Source organism: Chiloscyllium punctatum, unplaced genomic scaffold, assembly GCF_047496795.1.
Source record: "Chiloscyllium punctatum isolate Juve2018m unplaced genomic scaffold, sChiPun1.3 scaffold_615, whole genome shotgun sequence".
Classification (NCBI taxonomy): domain Eukaryota; kingdom Metazoa; phylum Chordata; class Chondrichthyes; order Orectolobiformes; family Hemiscylliidae; genus Chiloscyllium; species Chiloscyllium punctatum.
In genome coordinates, this window is record NW_027310349.1 from 14,240 (window position 1) to 32,507 (window position 18,268).

General features: G+C 46.6%; 5 non-coding genes across 5 annotated transcripts; all 5 read right to left on the bottom strand.

Moving 5' to 3' along the window:
• Positions 1-2,030: 2,030 nt before the first annotated feature.
• On the bottom strand, positions 2,031-2,103 carry trnaa-cgc (transfer RNA alanine (anticodon CGC)). The gene has a single exon. It is a non-coding gene; the product is annotated as a tRNA-Ala (tRNA).
• A 3,059-nt stretch (positions 2,104-5,162) lies between these two features.
• Positions 5,163-5,235, bottom strand: trnav-cac (transfer RNA valine (anticodon CAC)). The gene has a single exon. It is a non-coding gene; the product is annotated as a tRNA-Val (tRNA).
• Positions 5,236-8,294: 3,059 nt separating this feature from the next.
• On the bottom strand, positions 8,295-8,367 carry trnav-cac (transfer RNA valine (anticodon CAC)). Its single transcript has one exon. It is a non-coding gene; the product is annotated as a tRNA-Val (tRNA).
• Positions 8,368-11,426: 3,059 nt separating this feature from the next.
• trnav-cac (transfer RNA valine (anticodon CAC)) lies at positions 11,427-11,499 on the bottom strand. The gene has a single exon. It is a non-coding gene; the product is annotated as a tRNA-Val (tRNA).
• Positions 11,500-14,557: 3,058 nt separating this feature from the next.
• Positions 14,558-14,630, bottom strand: trnav-cac (transfer RNA valine (anticodon CAC)). The gene has a single exon. It is a non-coding gene; the product is annotated as a tRNA-Val (tRNA).
• Between the last annotated feature and the right edge of the window lie 3,638 nt (positions 14,631-18,268).

An 18,268-nucleotide genomic window follows, 5' to 3' on the forward strand; every position in this document is an offset into this window, starting at 1 on the left:
AATAACGACGAGTCGAGTCACCCAGGGACTTTGTTTCACAACAGCGATGAAATACCGGTCTCCATTCGGTTCCAGTACAAGCTCAACTTGCCTGGAACAGCACAGCTGCTTGCGATTTTCTGCGCGGGAGGCGAACACGATCATGACAGACAGAGACACTTTGAAATATTCGGCACTATCCCACACCACAGTTAATTCCCCGGGAAGCAAAGCCATTTTACTTTTGTTTTCAACATCAATACAGTGGGGACAGAAACAGCATTTTAACAAGCTGCAGCGTTGGAGTTGATCTGCAGAAATGGCAGTGGTGGGATCCGAACCCACGCCCCTTTCGAGACTGGAACCTGGATCCAGCGCCTTAGACCGCTCGGCCACACTACCAGCCGGCCGCGCGCACCATTTTCTTGCGTTTCCAACTGTGCTCTCCTGCATAACAACAGATGCCAAGTCACATGAAAATGGTTCCATGATCCCTCTCCGACTCGCACAGCTGCTGGGATGTGCCCGTCTACAATATCAATTTCGCAGCAGATAATGAGAGCCCATCAATCCAGACAAAACTCAATGGTAAGCTGAGTCTATCTTCTCAGACTCCTTTCAGCTCCAAATGTATCTGTGAGAATATATGTTCGGTTATGATTTGGTCAAATAACCACGAGCTGCTTGACATTACTGCAATTTCGATTCTTGCTTTGCTAAATGATTTCACCCATTGCTTGAAACAGGGCAAGTTTCACGTTTACACGGAACATGAAGCACACCGGACTACAGGGAAAATGCACAAAGCCGTGTTCCACATCATACCGTGCAGCGTAATTTCAGTCACTGTGCCTGTTTTGCAGAAAAAGAGTCCCAAACAATGTACTCCACCCTAAAACCGGAGGTCGCATTCCTATTCGAGAACGACAGATTACATTGTGAGGATGCTCTGACCTCGGAGCCAGTTCTAGATGCCACTTTCCTTGCCTTTTACCCTAACCGTGCAATTTGCTGCAGAGATGTTCACTCCTGGACATCAGCCACATGGATAGCAACTGAGTTGGAAACCTGTGTGGGAATCGACGAGAAGCGACTCAATAAATTTTGCTCAATTCCATGGTGCTTATTAGAAATGCAGTTTCTGTTCACTACAATCTAAAAGGCAGTTTCTCAACATAGTAACAAAGTCAAAAGGTAATTACCTCACCCCACCCCCACTCCGGAAGAGGTGCTAACTGCCCTTGATTGCTTTTTGTTCTCGATGTGAAGAGCTCTCACGCCTCTGAGTCACCTTCACGTGTCTGGTTGCTGAGTGAGTCACAAAGAAGGAGTTTCTCCAGAGCTGCAACTGCCTGACTTCCCCACTCGACTTCCCCGTTTACATTTTCCTGCTCCTCAGTGATTTCAAGAATACCAAATGGATGCGATGTCATTCTGTAACCTCTCTGTCGATTCCTCCGTTTCAGTTCCAACGTGGCTTAGGTCTCGGGGCGCACCTTAATACTAGCGACACCATGAAAGCACAGGTCCAGAGGTTCCTCTGAGAGTGTAATTTCTTTCATTGCTGTTGCTGATTGAAACAGCCACTCAAGTGCGAACTGCTCCAAAACATGATTCAGGACCTCTGGTGCCAATTCTCGTACGTTGAATAACGACAGACAGCTTCCAAACGAGGCCTTTCAGAGACGCCTTTGGGGGACATTTAACAGACAGACAAGTTCAGGAATCCGTGGTGCACTGTGACACCAGCGCATCAGCTTCTTCCCTGTCTTTGAACCGAGCCGCCTGCGCAAGGAATGCAAATGCGGTACTGCTTTTCGTAGAAGAATCAGAAGGGGGTAACTACACTCTCAAACAGAATTGCATATGATCAGAACCAGTTTGGATAAAAACTTTACATTTCTTTGCACAGTCATTAAATGGAATTGCATTACATTTCACTACGCGAGCAGATTTGTTCAAGCAACTTCGAAGGCAGGTTTGCAGATGGGAAAGCAAGCAAGAAAGCACCGTTCTTGCCCATGTAAAAGGCTGCCGTTGAAGAACAAAGCAGTTTCTGCCCAGTTTCGAACTGGGGACCTTTCGCGTGCGAGGCGAACGTGATGACCACTACACTACAGAAACAAGCCGCAACCGCACGTCTGGCAGCTCAGGGGCATCCAGCACTGAAAGTTGAAGCCATTCTTCGTTTCACCTTTCTGTTTCCAATAGCTCGTTGTTGTCCAGCGTAATTGACATCTTCAAAACATTAAAAAAAAGACACGTGAAATTGATGATAAAACATAGACAAGGATGTGGTCAATGTTTGGACCGTAGGGCGAGGTGGACTAGGCTGGGACGACTTTCCCTGCAGCGTAACGACTGCGACATGATCTAATGGAAGGGTTGGAAACTGAGTATTTACGTGTTTTACCCAAGTTGGGGTGAGTTGAAAACTCGAGAGCATAGGTTTAAGGTGAGTGGGCTGAAATTGACAAAGGACCTGAGGCACATTTCCCACACAGAATGTTGTGCGTGTATCGAATGAGCTACCAGAGGAAGCGGAGGAGGCTCAGAAAATTGCATGAGTTTCTGGATAGGATGGGTTGAGAGGGTTTGGGGCCAAATACTGGGGAACCGGACTTGTTTATATTTGGCTATGTGCTGAGCATGGACGAGATACACCGAAGGATCTGTTTCCACGCGGTGTCCCCCAAAAACGTTGTGTTGCTTACACCTGCTTTAAAGGATTACTTTTTAGCGGAGCTTGCCGTCGCAGTCTGTGGCACAATCCTTTACTGTGTTCGATGCTCACGGGAAAGGTAGTATTGCGAAACACTGCAGAAAGGAACGACTTCCTTACTTTTGCTCCGACTGACCATACTCTGTGAAATTTTCCCAGATCCTCAGTTAAGGACTTTTGCAGCTGGAAGTTTCCTCAGAAACGCTGTTAACTCGTAAAGTATTGAGCGAATCGCAAAACAGAAAGCATTTAACACGGAACACAAACAAAGCTGGCATACCTAATGCATTTTCAGACACAGAGATGCATGAATGCTAAATGTGAGACAGTCCGAGGGCATGATTTATAAAGTAATCTCACAAATGGGAGAAATTCAACAACATATCACATCGAAATTCGTTGGAACGATTTTCCCATTGGTCGAAAAACCAAATAACGACGAGTCGAGTCACCCAGGGACTTTGTTTCACAACAGCGATGAAATACCGGTCTCCATTCGGTTCCAGTACAAGCTCAACTTGCCTGGAACAGCACAGCTGCTTGCGATTTTCTGCGCGGGAGGCGAACACGATCATGACAGACAGAGACACTTTGAAATATTCGGCACTATCCCACACCACAGTTAATTCCCCGGGAAGCAAAGCCATTTTACTTTTGTTTTCAACATCAATACAGTGGGGACAGAAACAGCATTTTAACAAGCTGCAGCGTTGGAGTTGATCTGCAGAAATGGCAGTGGTGGGATCCGAACCCACGCCCCTTTCGAGACTGGAACCTGGATCCAGCGCCTTAGACCGCTCGGCCACACTACCAGCCGGCCGCGCGCACCATTTTCTTGCGTTTCCAACTGTGCTCTCCTGCATAACAACAGATGCCAAGTCACATGAAAATGGTTCCATGATCCCTCTCCGACTCGCACAGCTGCTGGGATGTGCCCGTCTACAATATCAATTTCGCAGCAGATAATGAGAGCCCATCAATCCAGACAAAACTCAATGGTAAGCTGAGTCTATCTTCTCAGACTCCTTTCAGCTCCAAATGTATCTGTGAGAATATATGTTCGGTTATGATTTGGTCAAATAACCACGAGCTGCTTGACATTACTGCAATTTCGATTCTTGCTTTGCTAAATGATTTCACCCATTGCTTGAAACAGGGCAAGTTTCACGTTTACACGGAACATGAAGCACACCGGACTACAGGGAAAATGCACAAAGCCGTGTTCCACATCATACCGTGCAGCGTAATTTCAGTCACTGTGCCTGTTTTGCAGAAAAAGAGTCCCAAACAATGTACTCCACCCTAAAACCGGAGGTCGCATTCCTATTCGAGAACGACAGATTACATTGTGAGGATGCTCTGACCTCGGAGCCAGTTCTAGATGCCACTTTCCTTGCCTTTTACCCTAACCGTGCAATTTGCTGCAGAGATGTTCACTCCTGGACATCAGCCACATGGATAGCAACTGAGTTGGAAACCTGTGTGGGAATCGACGAGAAGCGACTCAATAAATTTTGCTCAATTCCATGGTGCTTATTAGAAATGCAGTTTCTGTTCACTACAATCTAAAAGGCAGTTTCTCAACATAGTAACAAAGTCAAAAGGTAATTACCTCACCCCACCCCCACTCCGGAAGAGGTGCTAACTGCCCTTGATTGCTTTTTGTTCTCGATGTGAAGAGCTCTCACGCCTCTGAGTCACCTTCACGTGTCTGGTTGCTGAGTGAGTCACAAAGAAGGAGTTTCTCCAGAGCTGCAACTGCCTGACTTCCCCACTCGACTTCCCCGTTTACATTTTCCTGCTCCTCAGTGATTTCAAGAATACCAAATGGATGCGATGTCATTCTGTAACCTCTCTGTCGATTCCTCCGTTTCAGTTCCAACGTGGCTTAGGTCTCGGGGCGCACCTTAATACTAGCGACACCATGAAAGCACAGGTCCAGAGGTTCCTCTGAGAGTGTAATTTCTTTCATTGCTGTTGCTGATTGAAAGAGCCACTCAAGTGCGAACTGCTCCAAAACATGATTCAGGACCTCTGGTGCCAATTCTCGTACGTTGAATAACGACAGACAGCTTCCAAACGAGGCCTTTCAGAGACGCCTTTGGGGGACATTTAACAGACAGACAAGTTCAGGAATCCGTGGTGCACTGTGACACCAGCGCATCAGCTTCTTCCCTGTCTTTGAACCGAGCCGCCTGCGCAAGGAATGCAAATGCGGTACTGCTTTTCGTAGAAGAATCAGAAGGGGGTAACTACACTCTCAAACAGAATTGCATATGATCAGAACCAGTTTGGATAAAAACTTTACATTTCTTTGCACAGTCATTAAATGGAATTGCATTACATTTCACTACGCGAGCAGATTTGTTCAAGCAACTTCGAAGGCAGGTTTGCAGATGGGAAAGCAAGCAAGAAAGCACCGTTCTTGCCCATGTAAAAGGCTGCCGTTGAAGAACAAAGCAGTTTCTGCCTAGTTTCGAACTGGGGACCTTTCGCGTGTGAGGCGAACGTGATGACCACTACACTACAGAAACAAGCCGCAGCCGCCCGTCCCGCAGCTCCGGGGCATCCAGCACTGAAAGTTGAAGCCATTCTTCGTTTCACCTTTCTGTTTCCAATAGCTCGTTGTTGTCCAGCGTAATTGACATCTTCAAAACATTAAAAAAAAGACACGTGAAATTGATGATAAAACATAGACAAGGATGTGGTCAATGTTTGGACCGTAGGGCGAGGTGGACTAGGCTGGGACGACTTTCCCTGCAGCGTAACGACTGCGACATGATCTAATGGAAGGGTTGGAAACTGAGTATTTACGTGTTTTACCCAAGTTGGGGTGAGTTGAAAACTCGAGAGCATAGGTTTAAGGTGAGTGGGCTGAAATTGACAAAGGACCTGAGGCACATTTCCCACACAGAAGGTTGTGCGTGTATCGAATGAGCTACCAGAGGAAGCGGAGGAGGCTCAGAAAATTGCATGAGTTTCTGGATAGGATGGGTTGAGAGGGTTTGGGGCCAAATACTGGGGAACCGGACTTGTTTATATTTGGCTATGTGCTGAGCATGGACGAGATACACCGAAGGATCTGTTTCCACGCGGTGTCCCCCAAAAACGTTGTGTTGCTTACACCTGCTTTAAAGGATTACTTTTTAGCGGAGCTTGCCGTCGCAGTCTGTGGCACAATCCTTTACTGTGTTCGATGCTCACGGGAAAGGTAGTATTGCGAAACACTGCAGAAAGGAACGACTTCCTTACTTTTGCTCCGACTGACCATACTCTGTGAAATTTTCCCAGATCCTCAGTTAAGGACTTTTGCAGCTGGAAGTTTCCTCAGAAACGCTGTTAACTCGTAAAGTATTGAGCGAATCGCAAAACAGAAAGCATTTAACACGGAACACAAACAAAGCTGGCATACCTAATGCATTTTCAGACACAGAGATGCATGAATGCTAAATGTGAGACAGTCCGAGGGCATGATTTATAAAGTAATCTCACAAATGGGAGAAATTCAACAACATATCACATCGAAATTCGTTGGAACGATTTTCCCATTGGCCGAAAAACCAAATAACGACGAGTCGAGTCACCCAGGGACTTTGTTTCACAACAGCGATGAAATACCGGTCTCCATTCGGTTCCAGTACAAGCTCAACTTGCCTGGAACAGCACAGCTGCTTGCGATTTTCTGCGCGGGAGGCGAACACGATCATGACAGACAGAGACACTTTGAAATATTCGGCACTATCCCACACCACAGTTAATTCCCCGGGAAGCAACGCCATTTTACTTTTGTTTTCAACATCAATACAGTGGGGACAGAAACAGCATTTTAACAAGCTGCAGCGTTGGAGTTGATCTGCAGAAATGGCAGTGGTGGGATCCGAACCCACGCCCCTTTCGAGACTGGAACCTGGATCCAGCGCCTTAGACCGCTCGGCCACACTACCAGCCGGCCGCGCGCACCATTTTCTTGCGTTTCCAACTGTGCTCTCCTGCATAACAACAGATGCCAAGTCACATGAAAATGGTTCCATGATCCCTCTCCGACTCGCACAGCTGCTGGGATGTGCCCGTCTACAATATCAATTTCGCAGCAGATAATGAGAGCCCATCAATCCAGACAAAACTCAATGGTAAGCTGAGTCTATCTTCTCAGACTCCTTTCAGCTCCAAATGTATCTGTGAGAATATATGTTCGGTTATGATTTGGTCAAATAACCACGAGCTGCTTGACATTACTGCAATTTCGATTCTTGCTTTGCTAAATGATTTCACCCATTGCTTGAAACAGGGCAAGTTTCACGTTTACACGGAACATGAAGCACACCGGACTACAGGGAAAATGCACAAAGCCGTGTTCCACATCATACCGTGCAGCGTAATTTCAGTCACTGTGCCTGTTTTGCAGAAAAAGAGTCCCAAACAATGTATTCCACCCTAAAACCGGAGGTCGCATTCCTATTCGAGAACGGCAGATTACATTGTGAGGATGCTCTGACCTCGGAGCCAGTTCTAGATGCCACTTTCCTTGCCTTTTACCCTAACCGTGCAATTTGCTGCAGAGATGTTCACTCCTGGACATCAGCCACATGGATAGCAACTGAGTTGGAAACCTGTGTGGGAATCGACGAGAAGCGACTCAATAAATTTTGCTCAATTCCATGGTGCTTATTAGAAATGCAGTTTCTGTTCACTACAATCTAAAAGGCAGTTTCTCAACATAGTAACAAAGTCAAAAGGTAATTACCTCACCCCACCCCCACTCCGGAAGAGGTGCTAACTGCCCTTGATTGCTTTTTGTTCTCGATGTGAAGAGCTCTCACGCCTCTGAGTCACCTTCACGTGTCTGGTTGCTGAGTGAGTCACAAAGAAGGAGTTTCTCCAGAGCTGCAACTGCCTGACTTCCCCACTCGACTTCCCCGTTTACATTTTCCTGCTCCTCAGTGATTTCAAGAATACCAAATGGATGCGATGTCATTCTGTAACCTCTCTGTCGATTCCTCCGTTTCAGTTACAACGTGGCTTAGGTCTCGGGGCGCACCTTAATACGAGCGACACCATGAAATCACAGGTCCAGAGGTTCCTCTGAGAGTGTAATTTCTTTCATTGCTGTTGCTGATTGAAAGAGCCACTCAAGTGCGAACTGCTCCAAAACATGATTCAGGACCTCTGGTGCCAATTCTCGTACGTTGAATAACGACAGACAGCTTCCAAACGAGGCCTTTCAGAGACGCCTTTGGGGGACATTTAACAGACAGACAAGTTCAGGAATCCGTGGTGCACTGTGACACCAGCGCATCAGCTTCTTCCCTGTCTTTGAACCGAGCCGCCTGCGCAAGGAATGCAAATGCGGTACTGCTTTTCGTAGAAGAATCAGAAGGGGGTAACTACACTCTCAAACAGAATTGCATTTGATCAGAACCAGTTTGGATAAAAACTTTACATTTCTTTGCACAGTCATTAAATGGAATTGCATTACATTTCACTACGCGAGCAGATTTGTTCAAGCAACTTCGTAGGCAGGTTTGCAGATGGGAAAGCAAGCAAGAAAGCACCGTTCTTGCCCATGTAAAAGGCTGCCGTTGAAGAACAAAGCAGTTTCTGCCCAGTTTCGAACTGGGGACCTTTCGCGTGTGAGGCGAACGTGATGACCACTACACTACAGAAACAAGCCGCAGCCGCCCGTCCGGCAGCTCAGGGGCATCCAGCACTGAAAGTTGAAGCCATTCTTCGTTTCACCTTTCTGTTTCCAATAGCTCGTTGTTGTCCAGCGTAATTGACATCTTCAAAACATTTAAAAAAAGACACGTGAAATTGATGATAAAACATAGACAAGGATGTGGTCAATGTTTGGACCGTAGGGCGAGGTGGACTAGGCTGGGACGACTTTCCCTGCAGCGTAACGACTGCGACATGATCTAATGGAAGGGTTGGAAACTGAGTATTTACGTGTTTTACCCAAGTTGGGGTGAGTTGAAAACTCGAGAGCATAGGTTTAAGGTGAGTGGGCTGAAATTGACAAAGGACCTGAGGCACATTTCCCACACAGAAGGTTGTGCGTGTATCGAATGAGCTACCAGAGGAAGCGGAGGAGGCTCAGAAAATTGCATGAGTTTCTGGATAGGATGGGTTGAGAGGGTTTGGGGCCAAATACTGGGGAACCGGACTTGTTTATATTTGGCTATGTACTGAGCATGGACGAGATACACCGAAGGATCTGTTTCCACGCGGTGTCCCCCAAAAACGTTGTGTTGCTTACACCTGCTTTAAAGGATTACTTTTTAGCGGAGCTTGCCGTCGCAGTCTGTGGCACAATCCTTTACTGTGTTCGATGCTCACGGGAAAGGTAGTATTGCGAAACACTGCAGAAAGGAACGACTTCCTTACTTTTGCTCCGACTGACCATACTCTGTGAAATTTTCCCAGATCCTCAGTTAAGGACTTTTGCAGCTGGAAGTTTCCTCAGAAACGCTGTTAACTCGTAAAGTATTGAGCGAATCGCAAAACAGAAAGCATTTAACACGGAACACAAACAAAGCTGGCATACCTAATGCATTTTCAGACACAGAGATGCATGAATGCTAAATGTGAGACAGTCCGAGGGCATGATTTATAAAGTAATCTCACAAATGGGAGAAATTCAACAACATATCACATCGAAATTCGTTGGAACGATTTTCCCATTGGCCGAAAAACCAAATAACGACGAGTCGAGTCACCCAGGGACTTTGTTTCACAACAGCGATGAAATACCGGTCTCCATTCGGTTCCAGTACAAGCTCAACTTGCCTGGAACAGCACAGCTGCTTGCGATTTTCTGCGCGGGAGGCGAACACGATCATGACAGACAGAGACACTTTGAAATATTCGGCACTATCCCACACCACAGTTAATTCCCCGGGAAGCAACGCCATTTTACTTTTGTTTTCAACATCAATACAGTGGGGACAGAAACAGCATTTTAACAAGCTGCAGCGTTGGAGTTGATCTGCAGAAATGGCAGTGGTGGGATCCGAACCCACGCCCCTTTCGAGACTGGAACCTGGATCCAGCGCCTTAGACCGCTCGGCCACACTACCAGCCGGCCGCGCGCACCATTTTCTTGCGTTTCCAACTGTGCTCTCCTGCATAACAACAGATGCCAAGTCACATGAAAATGGTTCCATGATCCCTCTCCGACTCGCACAGCTGCTGGGATGTGCCCGTCTACAATATCAATTTCGCAGCAGATAATGAGAGCCCATCAATCCAGACAAAACTCAATGGTAAGCTGAGTCTATCTTCTCAGACTCCTTTCAGCTCCAAATGTATCTGTGAGAATATATGTTCGGTTATGATTTGGTCAAATAACCACGAGCTGCTTGACATTACTGCAATTTCGATTCTTGCTTTGCTAAATGATTTCACCCATTGCTTGAAACAGGGCAAGTTTCACGTTTACACGGAACATGAAGCACACCGGACTACAGGGAAAATGCACAAAGCCGTGTTCCACATCATACCGTGCAGCGTAATTTCAGTCACTGTGCCTGTTTTGCAGAAAAAGAGTCCCAAACAATGTATTCCACCCTAAAACCGGAGGTCGCATTCCTATTCGAGAACGGCAGATTACATTGTGAGGATGCTCTGACCTCGGAGCCAGTTCTAGATGCCACTTTCCTTGCCTTTTACCCTAACCGTGCAATTTGCTGCAGAGATGTTCACTCCTGGACATCAGCCACATGGATAGCAACTGAGTTGGAAACCTGTGTGGGAATCGACGAGAAGCGACTCAATAAATTTTGCTCAATTCCATGGTGCTTATTAGAAATGCAGTTTCTGTTCACTACAATCTAAAAGGCAGTTTCTCAACATAGTAACAAAGTCAAAAGGTAATTACCTCACCCCACCCCCACTCCGGAAGAGGTGCTAACTGCCCTTGATTGCTTTTTGTTCTCGATGTGAAGAGCTCTCACGCCTCTGAGTCACCTTCACGTGTCTGGTTGCTGAGTGAGTCACAAAGAAGGAGTTTCTCCAGAGCTGCAACTGCCTGACTTCCCCACTCGACTTCCCCGTTTACATTTTCCTGCTCCTCAGTGATTTCAAGAATACCAAATGGATGCGATGTCATTCTGTAACCTCTCTGTCGATTCCTCCGTTTCAGTTACAACGTGGCTTAGGTCTCGGGGCGCACCTTAATACGAGCGACACCATGAAATCACAGGTCCAGAGGTTCCTCTGAGAGTGTAATTTCTTTCATTGCTGTTGCTGATTGAAAGAGCCACTCAAGTGCGAACTGCTCCAAAACATGATTCAGGACCTCTGGTGCCAATTCTCGTACGTTGAATAACGACAGACAGCTTCCAAACGAGGCCTTTCAGAGACGCCTTTGGGGGACATTTAACAGACAGACAAGTTCAGGAATCCGTGGTGCACTGTGACACCAGCGCATCAGCTTCTTCCCTGTCTTTGAACCGAGCCGCCTGCGCAAGGAATGCAAATGCGGTACTGCTTTTCGTAGAAGAATCAGAAGGGGGTAACTACACTCTCAAACAGAATTGCATTTGATCAGAACCAGTTTGGATAAAAACTTTACATTTCTTTGCACAGTCATTAAATGGAATTGCATTACATTTCACTACGCGAGCAGATTTGTTCAAGCAACTTCGTAGGCAGGTTTGCAGATGGGAAAGCAAGCAAGAAAGCACCGTTCTTGCCCATGTAAAAGGCTGCCGTTGAAGAACAAAGCAGTTTCTGCCCAGTTTCGAACTGGGGACCTTTCGCGTGTGAGGCGAACGTGATGACCACTACACTACAGAAACAAGCCGCAGCCGCCCGTCCGGCAGCTCAGGGGCATCCAGCACTGAAAGTTGAAGCCATTCTTCGTTTCACCTTTCTGTTTCCAATAGCTCGTTGTTGTCCAGCGTAATTGACATCTTCAAAACATTTAAAAAAAGACACGTGAAATTGATGATAAAACATAGACAAGGATGTGGTCAATGTTTGGACCGTAGGGCGAGGTGGACTAGGCTGGGACGACTTTCCCTGCAGCGTAACGACTGCGACATGATCTAATGGAAGGGTTGGAAACTGAGTATTTACGTGTTTTACCCAAGTTGGGGTGAGTTGAAAACTCGAGAGCATAGGTTTAAGGTGAGTGGGCTGAAATTGACAAAGGACCTGAGGCACATTTCCCACACAGAAGGTTGTGCGTGTATCGAATGAGCTACCAGAGGAAGCGGAGGAGGCTCAGAAAATTGCATGAGTTTCTGGATAGGATGGGTTGAGAGGGTTTGGGGCCAAATACTGGGGAACCGGACTTGTTTATATTTGGCTATGTACTGAGCATGGACGAGATACACCGAAGGATCTGTTTCCACGCGGTGTCCCCCAAAAACGTTGTGTTGCTTACACCTGCTTTAAAGGATTACTTTTTAGCGGAGCTTGCCGTCGCAGTCTGTGGCACAATCCTTTACTGTGTTCGATGCTCACGGGAAAGGTAGTATTGCGAAACACTGCAGAAAGGAACGACTTCCTTACTTTTGCTCCGACTGACCATACTCTGTGAAATTTTCCCAGATCCTCAGTTAAGGACTTTTGCAGCTGGAAGTTTCCTCAGAAACGCTGTTAACTCGTAAAGTATTGAGCGAATCGCAAAACAGAAAGCATTTAACACGGAACACAAACAAAGCTGGCATACCTAATGCATTTTCAGACACAGAGATGCATGAATGCTAAATGTGAGACAGTCCGAGGGCATGATTTATAAAGTAATCTCACAAATGGGAGAAATTCAACAACATATCACATCGAAATTCGTTGGAACGATTTTCCCATTGGCCGAAAAACCAAATAACGACGAGTCGAGTCACCCAGGGACTTTGTTTCACAACAGCGATGAAATACCGGTCTCCATTCGGTTCCAGTACAAGCTCAACTTGCCTGGAACAGCACAGCTGCTTGCGATTTTCTGCGCGGGAGGCGAACACGATCATGACAGACAGAGACACTTTGAAATATTCGGCACTATCCCACACCACAGTTAATTCCCCGGGAAGCAAAGCCATTTTACTTTTGTTTTCAACATCAATACAGTGGGGACAGAAACAGCATTTTAACAAGCTGCAGCGTTGGAGTTGATCTGCAGAAATGGCAGTGGTGGGATCCGAACCCACGCCCCTTTCGAGACTGGAACCTGGATCCAGCGCCTTAGACCGCTCGGCCACACTACCAGCCGGCCGCGCGCACCATTTTCTTGCGTTTCCAACTGTGCTCTCCTGCATAACAACAGATGCCAAGTCACATGAAAATGGTTCCATGATCCCTCTCCGACTCGCACAGCTGCTGGGATGTGCCCGTCTACAATATCAATTTCGCAGCAGATAATGAGAGCCCATCAATCCAGACAAAACTCAATGGTAAGCTGAGTCTATCTTCTCAGACTCCTTTCAGCTCCAAATGTATCTGTGAGAATATATGTTCGGTTATGATTTGGTCAAATAACCACGAGCTGCTTGACATTACTGCAATTTCGATTCTTGCTTTGCTAAATGATTTCACCCATTGCTTGAAACAGGGCAAGTTTCACGTTTACACGGAACATGAAGCACACCGGACTACAGGGAAAATGCACAAAGCCGTGTTCCACATCATACCGTGCAGCGTAATTTCAGTCACTGTGCCTGTTTTGCAGAAAAAGAGTCCCAAACAATGTACTCCACCCTAAAACCGGAGGTCGCATTCCTATTCGAGAACGACAGATTACATTGTGAGGATGCTCTGACCTCGGAGCCAGTTCTAGATGCCACTTTCCTTGCCTTTTACCATAACCGTGCAATTTGCTGCAGAGATGTTCACTCCTGGACATCAGCCACATGGATACCAACTGAGTCGGAAACCTGTGTGGGAATCGACGAGAAGCGACTCAATAAATTTTGCTCAATTCCATGGTGCTTATTAGAAATGCAGTTTCTGTTCACTTCAATCTAAAAGGCAGTTTCTCAACATAGTAACAAAGTCAAAAGGTAATTACCTCACCCCACCCCCACTCCGGAAGAGGTGCTAACTGCCCTTGATTGCTTTTTGTTCTCGATGTGAAGAGCTCTCACGCCTCTGAGTCACCTTCACGTGTCTGGTTGCTGAGTGAGTCACAAAGAAGGAGTTTCTCCAGAGCTGCAACTGCCTGACTTCCCCACTCGACTTCCCCGTTTACATTTTCCTGCTCCTCAGTGATTTCAAGAATACCAAATGGATGCGATGTCATTCTGTAACCTCTCTGTCGATTCCTCCGTTTCAGTTCCAACGTGGCTTAGGTCTCTGGCGCACCTTAATACTAGCGACACCATGAAAGCACAGGTCCAGAGTTTCCTCTGAGAGTGTAATGTCTTTCATTGCTGTTGCTGATTGAAACAGCCACTCAAGTGCGAACTGCTCCAAAACATGATTCAGGACCTCTGGTGCCAATTCTCGTACGTTGAATAACGACAGACAGCTTCCAAACGAGGCCTTTCAGAGACGCCTTTGGGGGACATTTAACAGACAGACAAGTTCAGGAATCCGTGGTGCACTGTGACACCAGCGCATCAGCTTCTTACCTGTCTTTGAACCGAGCCGCCTGCGCAAGGAATGCAAATGCGGTACTGCTTTTCGTAGAAGAATCAGAAGGGGGTAACTACACTCTCAAACAGAATTGCATATGATCAGAACCAGTTTGGATAAAAACTTTACAATTCTTTGCACAGTCATTAAATGGAATTGCATTACATTTCACTACGCGAGCAGATTTGTTCAAGCAACTTCGAAGGCAGGTTTGCAGATGGGAAAGCAAGCAAGAAAGCACCGTTCTTGCCCATGTAAAAGGCTGCCGTTGAAGAACAAAGCAGTTTCTGCCCAGTTTCGAACTGGGGACCTTTCGCGTGTGAGGCGAACGTGATGACCACTACACTACAGAAACAAGCTGCAGCCGCCCGTCTGGCAGCTCAGGGGCATCCAGCACTGAAAGTTGAAACCATTCTTCGTTTCACCTTTCTGTTTCCAATAGCTCGTTGTTGTCCAGCGTAATTGACATCTTCAAAACATTAAAAAAAAGACACGTGAAATTGATGATAAAACATAGACAAGGATGTGGTCAATGTTTGGACCGTAGGGCGAGGTGGACTAGGCTGGGACGACTTTCCCTGCAGCGTAACGACTGCGACATGATCTAATGGAAGGGTTGGAAACTGAGTATTTACGTGTTTTACCCAAGTTGGGGTGAGTTGAAAACTCGAGAGCATAGGTTTAAGGTGAGTGGGCTGAAATTGACAAAGGACCTGAGGCACATTTCCCACACAGAAGGTTGTGCGTGTATCGACTGAGCTACCAGAGGAAGTGGAGGAGACTCAGAAAATTGCATGAGTTTCTGGATAGGATGGGTTGAGAGGGTTTGGGGCCAAATACTGGGGAACCGGACTTGTTTATATTTGGCTATGTGCTGAGCATGGACGAGATACACCGAAGGATCTGTTTCCACGCGGTGTCCCCCAAAAACGTTGTGTTGCTTACACCTGCTTTAAAGGATTACTTTTTAGCGGAGCTTGCCGTCGCAGTCTGTGGCACAATCCTTTACTGTGTTCGATGCTCACGGGAAAGGTAGTATTGCGAAACACTGCAGAAAGGAACGACTTCCTTACTTTTGCTCCGACTGACCATACTCTGTGAAATTTTCCCAGATCCTCAGTTAAGGACTTTTGCAGCTGGAAGTTTCCTCAGAAACGCTGTTAACTCGTAAAGTATTGAGCGAATCGCAAAACAGAAAGCATTTAACACGGAACACAAACAAAGCTGGCATACCTAATGCATTTTCAGACACAGAGATGCATGAATGCTAAATGTGAGACAGTCCGAGGGCATGATTTATAAAGTAATCTCACAAATGGGAGAAATTCAACAACATATCACATCGAAATTCGTTGGAACGATTTTCCCATTGGCCGAAAAACCAAATAACGACGAGTCGAGTCACCCAGGGACTTTGTTTCACAACAGCGATGAAATACCGGTCTCCATTCGGTTCCAGTACAAGCTCAACTTGCCTGGAACAGCACAGCTGCTTGCGATTTTCTGCGCGGGAGGCGAACACGATCATGACAGACAGAGACACTTTGAAATATTCGGCACTATCCCACACCACAGTTAATTCCCCGGGAAGCAACGCCATTTTACTTTTGTTTTCAACATCAATACAGTGGGGACAGAAACAGCATTTTAACAAGCTGCAGCGTTGGAGTTGATCTGCAGAAATGGCAGTGGTGGGATCCGAACCCACGCCCCTTTCGAGACTGGAACCTGGATCCAGCGCCTTAGACCGCTCGGCCACACTACCAGCCGGCCGCGCGCACCATTTTCTTGCGTTTCCAACTGTGCTCTCCTGCATAACAACAGATGCCAAGTCACATGAAAATGGTTCCATGATCCCTCTCCGACTCGCACAGCTGCTGGGATGTGCCCGTCTACAATATCAATTTCGCAGCAGATAATGAGAGCCCATCAATCCAGACAAAACTCAATGGTAAGCTGAGTCTATCTTCTCAGACTCCTTTCAGCTCCAAATGTATCTGTGAGAATATATGTTCGGTTATGATTTGGTCAAATAACCACGAGCTGCTTGACATTACTGCAATTTCGATTCTTGCTTTGCTAAATGATTTCACCCATTGCTTGAAACAGGGCAAGTTTCACGTTTACACGGAACATGAAGCACACCGGACTACAGGGAAAATGCACAAAGCCGTGTTCCACATCATACCGTGCAGCGTAATTTCAGTCACTGTGTCTGTTTTGCAGAAAAAGAGTCCCAAACAATGTTCCCCACCCTAAAACCGGAGGTCGCATTCCTATTCGAGAACGACAGATTACATTGTGAGGATGCTCTGACCTCGGAGCCAGTTCTAGATGCCACTTTCCTTGCCTTTTACCCTAACCGTGCAATTTGCTGCAGAGATGTTCACTCCTGGACATCAGCCACATGGATAGCAACTGAGTTGGAAACCTGTGTGGGAATCGACGAGAAGCGACTCAATAAATTTTGCTCAATTCCATGGTGCTTATTAGAAATGCAGTTTCTGTTCACTTCAATCTAAAAGGCAGTTTCTCAACATAGTAACAAAGTCAAAAGGTAATTACCTCACCCCACCCCCACTCCGGAAGAGGTGCTAACTGCCCTTGATTGCTTTTTGTTCTCGATGTGAAGAGCTCTCACGCCTCTGAGTCACCTTCACGTGTCTGGTTGCTGAGTGAGTCACAAAGAAGGAGTTTCTCCAGAGCTGCAACTGCCTGACTTCCCCACTCGACTTCCCCGTTTACATTTTCCTGCTCCTCAGTGATTTCAAGAATACCAAATGGATGCGATGTCATTCTGTAACCTCTCTGTCGATTCCTCCGTTTCAGTTCCAACGTGGCTTAGGTCTCTGGCGCACCTTAATACTACCGACACCATGAAAGCACAGGTCCAGAGTTTCCTCTGAGAGTGTAATGTCTTTCATTGCTGTTGCTGATTGAAACAGCCACTCAAGTGCGAACTGCTCCAAAACATGATTCAGGACCTCTGGTGCCAATTCTCGTACGTTGAATAACGACAGACAGCTTCCAAACGAGGCCTTTCAGAGACGCCTTTGGGGGACATTTAACAGACAGACAAGTTCAGGAATCCGTGGTGCACTGTGACACCAGCGCATCCGCTTCTTCCCTGTCTTTGAACCGAGCCGCCTGCGCAAGGAATGCAAATGCGGTACAGCTTTTCGTAGAAGAATCAGAAGGGGGTAACTACACTCTCAAACAGAATTGCATATGATCAGAACCAGTTTGGATAAAAACTTTACATTTCTTTGCACAGTCATTAAATGGAATTGCATTACATTTCACTACGCGAGCAGATTTGTTCAAGCAACTTCGAAGGCAGGTTTGCAGATGGGAAAGCAAGCAAGAAAGCACCGTTCTTGCCCATGTAAAAGGCTGCCGTTGAAGAACAAAGCAGTTTCTGCCCAGTTTCGAACTGGGGACCGTTCGCGTGTGATGCGAACGTGATGACCACTACACTACAGAAACAAGCCGCAGCCGCCCGTCCGGCAGCTCAGGGGCATCCAGCACTGAAAGTTGAAGCCATTCTTCGTTTCACCTTTCTGTTTCCAATAGCTCGTTGTTGTCCAGCGTAATTGACATCTTCAAAACATTTAAAAAAAGACACGTGAAATTGATGATAAAACATAGACAAGGATGTGGTCAATGTTTGGACCGTAGGGCGAGGTGGACTAGGCTGGGACGACTTTCCCTGCAGCGTAACGACTGCGACATGATCTAATGGAAGGGTTGGAAACTGAGTATTTACGTGTTTTACCCAAGTTGGGGTGAGTTGAAAACTCGAGAGCATAGGTTTAAGGTGAGTGGGCTGAAATTGACAAAGGACCTGAGGCACATTTCCCACACAGAATGTTGTGCGTGTATCGAATGAGCTACCAGAGGAAGCGGAGGAGGCTCAGAAAATTGCATGAGTTTCTGGATAGGATGGGTTGAGAGGGTTTGGGGCCAAATACTGGGGAAACGGACTTGTTTATA